This window comes from Pseudophryne corroboree, chromosome 1 (assembly GCF_028390025.1).
Source record: "Pseudophryne corroboree isolate aPseCor3 chromosome 1, aPseCor3.hap2, whole genome shotgun sequence".
In the NCBI taxonomy this organism is placed as follows: domain Eukaryota; kingdom Metazoa; phylum Chordata; class Amphibia; order Anura; family Myobatrachidae; genus Pseudophryne; species Pseudophryne corroboree.
The window spans coordinates 126,757,909-126,770,276 of NC_086444.1; the positions used below are offsets into that span (position 1 = coordinate 126,757,909).

General features: G+C 44.8%; 1 long non-coding RNA gene across 1 annotated transcript in view; it reads right to left on the reverse strand.

The window, feature by feature from the left end:
* Positions 1-12,368, reverse strand: part of LOC134983809 (uncharacterized) — a 377,280-nt gene that overhangs the window by 214,671 nt on the left and 150,241 nt on the right. The window lies entirely within an intron of this gene.

Genomic DNA, 12,368 nt, shown 5'->3' on the forward strand with positions numbered 1-12,368 from the left:
ACCCAGATCCAGAGCGTCCTTTTGTGGTGGAGGTGGATGCCTCTGAGATGGGTATTGGGGCAGTGCTCTCTCAGATGGGGGTGTCTGATAATCGCCTTCATCCCTGTGCTTACTTTTCCCATAAATTTTCGCCGCCGAGATGAATTATGACGTGGGTAACCGGGAATTGTTGGCTATTAAAGATGCACTCGAGGAGTGGAGACACTGGCTTGAGGGGGCTAAGTTTGTGGTCTCAATTCTCACTGACCATAAGAATTTGTCATATTTAGAGTCAGCGAAGCGCCTCAATGCCAGGCAGGCACGATGGGCTTTGTTTTTTGCTCGCTTTAATTTTTTGATAACATATCGTCCTGGGTCAAAAAACATCAAGGCTGATGCGCTCTCGCGGAGTTTTGCTCCAATCCAGGAGACCACCGAGGAGCCATTGCCCATTGTGTTCCCATCATGTATTAAAGTGGGCATTACCCAGGACCTCTTGTCATTAGTCCTTAGAGCACAGGAGCAGGCTCCTCCAGACCTTCCGGTAGGTCTTTTGTTTGTGCCTCCTAGGTTAAGACAGCGAGTGCTCCTGGAATTCCATGCCAAGAAGTCGGCAGGTCACCCGGGTATTGCCAGAACTCGGGAGTTGCTATCTAGGGCGGTGTGGTGGCCCTCGGTGGCTAGGGATGTGGATCAGTGGGTTCGGGCATGTGACATCTGTGCCCGAAATAAGACTCCTAGAGGGGTTCCTGTTGGCCCATTACATCCACTCTCTATTCCATCTAAGCCATGGACCCACATTTCAATGGATTTTGTGGTGGACTTGCCCAAATCCTCGGGGATGACAGCCATCTGGGTTGTCGTTGACAGGTTTTCGAAGATGGCGCACTTCGTTCCATTGGTTGGGCTGCCATCGGCCAGACGCCTGTCTGAATTATTTATGCTGCATGTTGTGCGCCTCCACGGGTTGCCACTTGATGTGGTCTCTGACCGCGGATCCCAGTTTGTGGCCAAATTCTGGAGGGCATTTTGTTCCGATCTCCAGATTTCTGTCAGCTTGTCGTCAGGCTACCATCCGCAGTCTAATAGGCAGACTGGAAGGGTGAACCAGTCCTTGGAGCAGTTCCTCAGGTGTTATGTCTCCAAGTGTCAGACTGACTGGGTTGCTCATCTGTCCATGGCGGAGTTTGCCTATAACAACGCGGCTCACTCTGCTACAGGGATCTCTCCCTTCCTTTGTGTGTATGGGCATCATCCTAAGGCCAATTCTTTTGACCCCCTGGACTCCACGCCTGGTGGTTCCTCTGTGGTTTCGGTCCTTAGAGGTATTTGGAGGAAAGTGAAGAAAGCCCTTGTGTCTGTGTCATTAGTGACCAAAAGGGTTTTTGATAAGCGGAAAAGACCCTGCAGCTTCAAATTAGGAGACTTCGTCTGGTTGTCTACCAAGAATTTGAAGTTGAGACAGCCATCTCATAAGTTAGGCCCCCGGTTCATCGGTCCTTATAAGATCACTAGGGTTATCAATCCGGTGGCATTTCAGTTAGATCTACCCCGTTCTTTGGGTATCAATAAAACATTTCATTGTTCCCTTTTAAAACGGGCGATTAGTAATCCTTCTTCCAGTGGAAGACCTTCCCCTCTTTTGATACGTGGCCAGAGGGAGTTTGTTGTTGAAAGGATTCTTGACTCCAAGATGGTTCGGGGTCGGCTGTCATTTTTGGTGCACTGGAAGGGGTATGGCCCGGAGGAGCGGTCGTGGGTGCGCAGTTGTGATCTTCATGCCCCCAGACTGTTACGCTCTTTCTTCTCGCAGTTCCCCGATAAACCCGGTGGTAGGGGTTCTTTGACCCCTCGTCAAAGGGGGGGTACTGTTAGGGTCTCCTGCTCTGTGCTGCCACATCGTCATGGCAACCGGGAGACAAGTGCTAGCGGAGTAACCTGAGCGTAGCTGATACTCCGGTTTGGGTCTTTTGCTGTGCAGTGGTTACAGGCTCTGTGCACGGCAGGGGATCCGGTGCTGGTTTTTGTGCTCACAGTCTGTGAGGTCTGAGTGGGGCGTGGACAGCACCTGCTATATAAACCCTCTTCTCAGGTTAGGCAGATGCTGCTGAATCTTTGTTGGTTAGTCAGTTCCTGAAAGCTAGCTAGTACTGTGTAAACTTTGTATTTGTTTGTTGCTTACTGCAAATAGGCCTTGGGATTTGGTATTACACTCTGCCAATCCAGACCTAGCAGTAAGACTGGAGTCAGTCGTTTAACCTGCTGGGGTTCTTTTGCTACTCTGTGAACCTAGCAAGTTTGCGGCTGTATTCTCAGACTTGCCTGCCAAAATCCTTTCTCACTGTGCAAGGTGTTCAGGTGTCAGTTTAGTGGCAGTAAGCTGAACCAGTGCACTGCAAGTGAGGACTAGGATTGTGGAGACTCTCCTTGTGTCTATTATTCCATCTCTGACCAAGGAGTTTACTGCCACACCCGTTGGTAACCCTTTAGGGTTTTGCTGTTGCCCTTAGCAACAGCATTTCAGGTTCTCTACGTATTAAATCACTACATCTCGCTTCTTTCCATCTGAGCATTCCTAATACTAGGGAGACACCCAGTTTCTTAGCCTTTGGGCTTCTCTGTTCATTTTGTGTTTATTTTGTTACCCTATCACCTTCTGTGTATGTAATGTCATATTCCCCAGTCTGTCTGTGAGTTCATTTGTTTTGCATCCCTCACCATTCAGACACCAGTACATTCCTGCTGGCACTGGTGTGCATAACATCACCCTAGCAACTCAGTATGGTGTGAAGTGCTGCACGTACATTACAAACAGCACTGATGACCCAACCGAGGTCATAGATCAAAAGATGGACGATATCTTGCAGTTGAAGTGGGAGTTCCGAAGGAGACACAACCTTACCCTTACTGCTGTGAGTAATGAACTGACCGGCTGGGTCTCATGGTTGATCCCACGCAATTGGTTCTCAGGTTTAGGAGAATTGGCTCAAAATGTTATCGTGAGTGTAGGAAAGTTTCTCCTTTGTATCCTGGGAGTTGTCATAATGATTGGTTTGATATTTAGATGTGTTCGATTTTTAATGCGGCGCAAGCGCGGTACCAAAGTGATGAGTTTGAGGAGCGGGGGCATTGTTACACAACACTGATTTAACTTATGACCCATCAATCGAGACAATGTTGTGATAAGACGTGATTCCACGGTCCATTTCTTTCACCCGTTTCTCCTTTGTTTTCCCTCAAGGAAAAATACATCCATTCGGAAGGAACTTTGATGAACTATACATTCATTCGGAAGAAACTTTGATGAACTATACATTAATTCGGAAAATACTTTGATGGACACTCTAAGGACTTTGATGGACACTCTAAAGACTTTGATGGACATTCTAAAGACTTTGATTAACACCTTCAGCAAAGATACACCCATCCGGACAAGACTTCAACCAACACCCAAGAACGATTACACGGATGTTATGTGAATGTATTTGTGATACGTGTCTTATCTTCATCCCTACAACCTTCAGGTAGTGACACACATAGTCGACAGGTGATATATATATATATACATATTAGCATTCACATGTATTCCCCCTCCATGTATCATCAACTAAATGTGCACCCCATTTGTTGGAACAAGAAGCCGAAAAGAGCTCGGTAGTGTTTGTTGGCCCACTTACAGACCCTTAATACGGGATAAGAAGGATTTAATGTATACTTCGCAATACCTCGAAGCTTATCTAGAACATGTACCCTCAGACATGAATTTCATACATACATGCTTTTACTATCCCATTAGGTCATACATTTCCTGCCTACTCCTCTCCTCCTACCACCCAATCATTTATGGATAATGTATTGTATATTTTTCTGTTTAATGTTTAGATAGTGGCAGTTATTGTTGACTGCCAAAGGGTGGACTGTCAAAGCCGAAAAATATTGTAATGCATGCCTAACGTACTAACCCCATGCACATGCCCGCTGCGTGTGCACTCAGTCTGCCGTGCGTGCGCATATCCGCAATTTGCATAACGGAGCTTGTCACGGCCATGCGCCTTAGCGCGTGGTATGCGCATTTACGGTAGAGTTTGTGAACGCATAGAGGGTCATTAGAACATTACATATTTAACCCAAATAGTGTACATTTTAGATATAGTTCCCCTAGACCATGTCAGCGAGTATTAATAGTTTAAACAGTTCCTGGACAGAGAGATTCGCCTTTGCATGATAGGAAGGGTCAGATAAAGGTTGGAAGGTGATGTCTAGTATCCAGCTGTAGGGTATTTTGAGGGTAACATTCCGGTGTTAGTTAGAGAAAGATCGCTTGTTCCTGCGTATAGTTATGTACAAAAGTAGAATATGAACATTAACTGTATTTACTGTATTTTATGTATGCGGCGGGAATCCAGAGGATACCACCCACAAGAGCAGTTGGGGAAAGACATCGCCCACCTATTCAAATCCACCTATGACCTCTTCTGTAATGTAGGGACACATCCCTGTGTCCAATGGACAATGAGATTACAGTGACCATTGTATTGTGTATGCATGTTGTGTATAAAAAGACCATTGTTGCCTGGCCGGTCAGAAGACTCTGAACGCTTTCTATCTGACTAGCGGAGGACCAGCCTGGGTTGCGCTTGCGAATATTCTCACGTATGTACATTCTCTGTGGCCATTATTCTGTTTAGATTTACTTGTTAGCCTGTAGTGTATGATTTGTATTGTTTTACCTTATTGGAATTAATCCACTGAGGCCTTAGAACCCTGTGGTTGCAACTACAAATCAGTGTTGTGTTTTCACTTTCCTGCATGGGCTTTATAGTGTAATAATCTGTCTGTGTATAAGCATTGATAAGGTGTACGCACTGCGGGTACATTGTACCGCCAGCGCTACTTAAGGTTTAAAGGTATTACATCATTACAGTACTTTGCTGTTAAGGATTTAAAGTGTAAGCATATCATTACATTGTATCATTAACAAGGTTTAGAGGTTATCCATTGTATGTGCACTCGCTGTGTGTTCTCTGTACACTCAGCGCGGCGTGTGTACGCCAAGTGCGTACCACGTGCAGGACTCTGTACGCAAATAGCGTACAAAGTGCGTAGCACGTGCATGTAGTCTAGCGGCCATAACGGCTCAACAGTAAAAGTGTATTTAGAAGTATAGCTTTGCGATCTAAGATAATATCGGCATTATCACATTTAAACACCAGCAGATTCGCACACAGAAGCGCACATTCCGCATGATGATAATAAATCACAGGGCCCTGGTATGAATGGTCAACCAGGTTAAGGTCAACAGTCATTAGGTCGACCACTACTGGTCGACATTGACTTGGTCGACATGGGCAAATGGTCGACACATGAAAATGGTCAACACTGGACAGGTCGACACATGAAAAGGTCGACATGGCTTTTTGAACTGCTTTTGGTGTGATTTTTTTTCAGGAACATGACCAGGAACCCCAGTTAGTGTACTGCGTCCCCTTACATGGCGAGCGGCTCCGGGCAAGGTGCCTCACTCCGCTACTGCTGCGCTCGGCACAGGTTACTATTCCGAATTGTACTCCACGTGGATAGTAAAGTATGAAAAAGTTAAAAATCTATTTTTTTTATTAAAAAAAGCCATGTCGGCCTTTTCATGTGTCGACCTGTCATGCGTTGGGCATTCACATATGTCGACATTGTCAGTGTCGACCTAGTGACTGTTGCTCTAAGTAGGGTCAACCTACCAAACTGATACCAAATCACAGTACCGTGTATGTCAACTGCAGCCTTGGTCCAACTCCTCTGCTGGGCATTAACTCACATCAGGTTACTACACGCCAGCGGCTGCCCTGAGACAACAAACAGCCCAGTACTTATCCTGAAGGGTGGTTTATTTAGTAGCAATATGATTGTACAGCTGTACCCACAGTTATTCACAGACACAGGCTTGTCGCATGGAGCGGAGCATACAAGTGACAGTATCTGGGTAGCGGTGCAGGATGCAAGAGGTGCCAGGCTCTCTAGCAGTAGTAGCAGCTCTCTGGCGGCATATGGCAGTAATCGCAGTTCCCTCTGGAGCCAAGTGGAAAACGTCAGTCTCCCATTGTTCTGCTGTAACACAATAGCGCTCTCCAACTCCAACAAAAGCAACTCATTTGGATGACAGGGCAAAAGATACCAATATTTTTTCCATACTTGCTCTAGTATATAGATCTCAAAATGTGTTATACCTGGCCTATAAAAATAGCTACTGTAAAACTTCCTGGACCATTTAGTCACCTCAGATCTTCAATAAAAACATACATACTACAGACCTTATAAATAGCAATGGGAGAATTAAGCTAAGAGATCTTGCTACGTGTGTATGGGGTTGTTCTAATTGAACCGTGGTTTAAACAGCGGGAAGACAATATATTTCTCCCCTGTATTTACAGATGGGTCCATGTTTATCTTGACCTTTAATAAGATTAACTGAGACTGGGCAGTCGGACTTAATCCCCTGCTGTATTGTTCTCTGTATTGTATTGCAGCTGAGAACAATAGATGAAGGGTTAATAAACCATGTTGTGCCTAGGCGCAGCAAACTAGCCAAGATAACCATGGACCCATCTGTATGTGTTTGTTCCTTTATAAATGCAGTGTGCAGAAGGGGGCATCTGAGCACTGCAGTCACTGTCTATGTTCAACAAGCTCCTAACTGTACCCATCATATAATATTTATACAAATATGCAGGGGCGCCACAAAAAAAACCTTTGGCGCACCCCCAATGATTACACCTACCCCCCACCCCCCACCCCCACCCCCCTCCACTTGCAGGGAGCGCTTACTGCTGGATCAACGCGCAGAGGCGGAGACTCCAGTCCCACTTTGGAAAGTCTGCTGCCGCTGATTGCTGCCCCATGTCCTTTGTCCTGGCCGGCTGTTCAAACAGATGCGGTACTGGGAGGAGGCAGGGATGTCCAAGCAGGCTCAGCATGGCCACGCCTCCACCCAGTAATGCATCAGTGTGAACAGCCGGCCAGGACACGGGGCAGAACGAAGCGGTGGCAGACTTTCCAAAGTGGGACTAAAGTCTCCGCGGTGATCTGCCGGTAAGCGCTCCCCCTCCCCAGCGATTGCGCCTCTGTCAAGTTTGGGGGGGGGGTGCATTATGATGCCCCTGCATATATGATGTTTATGGAACTCCACAACAGAGCCTGATCAAGAACTTAAGGTGCATATACACGGTGAGATCCTTGCTATGGCCCATTTTGACTAAGGGATTTCCCTTGAACTCCCCCCAGAGCCCAGAAGATCCGATTTTGACTATCAGTGCATTCAATTTTGTCTATGTACAATTTTGACTAAGTGCCAGTTTTGACTATACTTTGTATTAGATAGTACACTAGATAGTCAAGATTGACTTACCTGCACAGTCTATCTAGCCTTGCGATACCGACCCCGCAGGAGTGCGCATCAGGATTGAATCTGTATCGCAAGCTGCCTAACACCTTGCGATTTCCACTAACATTCCTTGCGATTTTGACTATATAATCAAAATCGAAAGGATCTAGCTCACCGAGTGTACACACCTTTAAAAGGCCCTACTCCAATGCCCTGAAAAAAACAAACAAACAAACAAACAAACAAACAAACAAACACAGAAAAACAGGTTGGCGTAATCAGAGGCCATTCAGGGCCCACTGGGATTTTGGCTGGAGGCTAGGTTAAGTAGGATGTTCAACATATCTTTTGAACTAAAAGATCAAAACTGACTTCATTTAGAGTTGCAAAAAAAAACGACTGACATTGACGTCGGGTTTCAATTGAAGCTGAAACCTGCAAGATGAAAATGAGTCAGTTTTTATATAGTTAACCCTATTGATGTCTGTTGGTTTTGGTTTAGAACTGAAACCAAAAGTTAGTACAGTAGCTCTTCCCCTTATAGCAGTGGTTCTCAGTGGCGCATACAGGGGGGGTTCAGAGTACCGATCTTTGAGGTGGAGACTGCAAAAGCCATGACCACGATCGTGATCGCAACCATGGAGCTGCTGCATCAACAGAGAGTCCGAGGGGGATGGGGGGAATGGAGCTGCTGCCCGTGCGTGCTCAGCCACAGCAGCTCCCTCCGTCCTCACAGTACCGCCGGTCTGCTCTCGTCTCCCAGTATGTATACTGTATACGAAAAGTTTGTGTATGTATATATTTGTAGTTGTGTATGTATCTATGTAATTATATATGTATGTGTGTAACTGTGTATGTGTGTGTTCTTGTGTGTGTATGTATGTGTGTTTCTGTATGTTTGTATGTATGATCGTGTGTGCTATATATGTATGTATATATATATATATATATATATATATAAAAAAGTTGATGGATCAAGATAACATTGGTCAACAACTTGTTTGAAACAAATGGCCTTTTGTATTGTTACACTATGCACTACTTGGAAAACTAATGGTGGCCCCTTTTCTCCATGGCCCCTCTCAGGGATGTCGGGCCAATATGCCATTTCGCATCAAAATCGCCTACATCGCTCAGTGTGTACGCATGAATGTGCGCTGCCGCTGGTCACTAGCAACTGTCGCTGGTCACCTGTGCCGCACATCAATCCTAGCGATACCACTAGAAATGTTGTGCCTATCGTGCAGTGTGTATGGCGAACTGGACGACATATGTCGGACTGATTTGATGTCACCGTCATGCCACTCCCTAGAATAGAGTGTCATGAAGGTTATTCTAGTGTGTACAGGAGTAACGATAAATCGCTAGTAACCAAATGATGTGACATATAGGGCCCGATTCAGACCTGATCGCTGTTGTGCAAATTTGCAAGGCGTCCGATTATTGATCGACTGTGCATGCATATGGATCGTAGTGGCGTATGCAAGTTGATTGACAAGAAGCTGGCGTTTGGGGATGGTAACTGGCCGTTTTCTGGGAATGCAGGTGTGGCCAAGCATTTTCAGGGAGCGTGTGTGATGGGGTTTAGTATGAAACACCTACAATCAAAATCCTGACGGTCAAAATACCGACAACAATTGACCGACGGTCAAAATCCCGGCAAGGTCAAAATCCAGACATTTAAAATACCGACAAGGTCAAAATACAGACATTTACAATGTCGACAGGTCAAAAGTCGACACGCGTTTTCATTGTTTTGTGTGTGTATGTCGACATAGGTCAACATGGACACAGTATAAGTGTACCGCGTCCCCTCACATGGTGAGCGCTTCGGGCACAGTGCCTCACTGCGCTCGGCACACCATTATATTCCCCCTCCAGGTCCACTGGGATGGTAAGGTAATAACGCGTCGGTTTCAATGAAAAAAATCATGAAAAACTCATGTCGACTTGCCACCGGACGACTGGGATGAATTTACACCTCTGTACTGTACAGTTATCTAATTTGTATCCTCTGGCTGTGATCTTTATACTAGAGTAATTAAACAGATAAAATATTGATTGTGGGGGTTGACCGCATCCTCGATTGTGGTGTAGTCTCCGGAAATAGTAACTATAGAACTTCCAGAGGAGAAAGCATTGCCAGCACTATAGGTCAGGAGACGGGCAGAGAGTAGACCAGTCACATTATCATTATGTTTTACTATTTATATTTGCATGCAAACACTTAAAACATCCCTTATTACTGAGAAATGAAATGCAGGTTACCTACTGATGTGAGCAAAACACCAGTGGCACTGCATATTAAGCCAAATGTCACCATGGTAACCAGTGCTTGCCCATGTGACCTACTGGTGTTAACGGAGGACATTCCATTGACCCATTTTCGTTCGTTTGCAATAACCCTGAGTAAACAGACGAGGCAGCAGCCATAAGAAGAATAGTAATAATTAAAATTAAAAAAAACACAGTAAAGGAGCTGATGGAAAAAGTTCACTCCTCTATCCAATATACATCATTGGTTCCATTGTTATAGGACTACATATTAGAGCGCTGTCCAATCACAGGGAATGTTCAAATAAAATAACAATTTATCAGTAAAACATCACATGCACTGCACAAGGGCCCTCATTCCGAGTTGTTCGCTCGCAAGCTGCTTTTAGCAGCTTTGCACACGCTAAGCCGCCGCCTACTGGGAGTGAATCTTAGCTTATCAAAATTGCGAACGAAAGATTAGCAAAATTGCGAATAGACACTTCTTAGCAGTTTCTGAGTAGCTCCACACTTACTCGGCAACTGCGATCAGTTCAGTCAGTTTCGTTCCTGGTTTGATGTCACAAACACTCCCAGCGTTCGGCCAGACACTCCTCCGTTTCTCCAGCCACTCCCGCGTTTTCCCAGAAACGGTAGCGTTTTTTCGCACACACCCATAAAACGGCCAGTTTCCGCCCAGAAACACCCACTTCCTGTCAATCACATTACGATCACCAGAACGAAGAAAAAACCTCGTAATGCCGTGAGTAAAATACCTAACTGCATAGCAAATTTACTTGGCGCAGTCGCACTGAGGACATTGCGCATGCGCATTAGCGACTAATCGCTCCATTGCGAGAAAAATATAACGAGCGAACAACTCGGAATGACCCCCAATATTCTAACAGTAAATGTAGATATATGGAAAATAAAACATATATAAAATAAAAGCTGACTTGTTTAGTCCAACTTAAAAGCAGCTGTCTTTAGTGTAAGTTTATTCATAAGATGACAGTGTACCTCCGCTACTTTTGAGCAAGCGGTCACATAGGGTAATTGGAATGGTTTCCATCCCCAAACCTCTTTTCATGCATTTATTAATTTAAAAGTACTAGTAAAATAATAATTTTTTACACCGGTGAGTAAAGATATACCAAGCATTACTGCCTCACAGCACTGAGGTCATGGGAAAGGCCGGAGGAAGAGAGATGCAGATGCACACTCTTAGCACTAAGAATACTGATAATAAAAATAATTTAAATAAACTGTCACAATTAACATGGAGTATAATTGAAGTTCTTCTTAGCACACATTTGCGCAAATATGCCGGCCCATGTACTGCGGCCAAGTGACTTCATCACATGGGTCCCTAACATTCCTCATACCATCACATTTTATAAATTTATTCAGGACTTACCTCTAAATAGGGAAAGGCCACCATCAAGGGCAGATGGGACTTCTATCCAGGGTCCAGACCAAGAGCGGGCCCGGGTGGCACTAGCATTGATCGGAACCACCAGAAGACAACTATGGATGTAGAGATAGAGGCTGAGCTGGCGGCGGCGGTATTTTGAGTTCAGTGCCGGCCGCTAGCCAATCGGAGCTCACGGACTGGAAGCCAATCTGGAGCTGCCACGTCACTGGGTACACATGTTGTTCTAGGGGAATTTAGATTTGAGTTTGGACATGCCCCTCTCAAATCTAAATCTCTCTGCACATTTCACATCTGCACAACTTGCAGTGCAGCATAGCTTTACCAAGGTGCAAAGTTACTTTTTTTTGTTTTACTCAGAATCAGGCCGTTTGTCTTATTAGACAAGCCAGTAATTTCATTTATGCCAATTTTTGTATTTTTACATTTTATAAAGTTCTTACAGTCTTATTTTCTTAGCTATAGTCACATTTCCCACTCAAACACATTAATAATACACATGTAATGCTAAAATACTGCATGTATAAACTGTTTCAAATAAAATCTGTATAAACAGGTGTCCATTGGAAAATCTTGCATATTATAAGGAATAACAAAACAACAACAGCACAAAAGTCCTCCTAGACTTCTAATATCTGTATAATGAGTTACATTAATGGAGAAATGATCCAATATATATATATATATATATATATATATATATATATATATATATATATTTATTATACTTTTAGGCCCTGGTACTAAAGAAGTCTGAAGGACTCATCCAAGTTCATACATGGGGGTAAGTTTACTAAGATGGGAGTTCTATTTAAGATGGGATGTTGCTCGTAGCAACCAATCACATTCTACTTCTCATTTATCTAGCACCTTCTAGAAGATAATACATAGAATCTGATTGGTTGCTATGGGCAACAGCCCACCTTAAATAGAACTCCCATCATAGTAAATTTACCCCATGGTTGAGAGAGGGATTTAAGCCACTGGCGTATTTATAATGGGTGCCGTGTGTGTGGTGCGCACGGGCCCCCGGGGGCCTTCACCGCACACCATGCACCCATTTTATTCAATACTTACATGGGTCCCAGGTCGGCAGCAGCAGCGCTACAGAAATCACCAGGAAAATGGCGTGGCTGCTATTTTCCCAGCTTTTCACACGTGCAGTAAGGAAATCACTGCCAAAATGTCCGCCACTCCATTTTCCCAGAGATCTACACATACGTGCTAGACTCTGAGACAGCGCTAGAGTCCCCTAGTCTACAGTTCTGTCGGCTAGAGAGGAGGGGGCCCAGAAGGAATCTGCACACGGGCCTCCTCCCCTCTTGATGCACC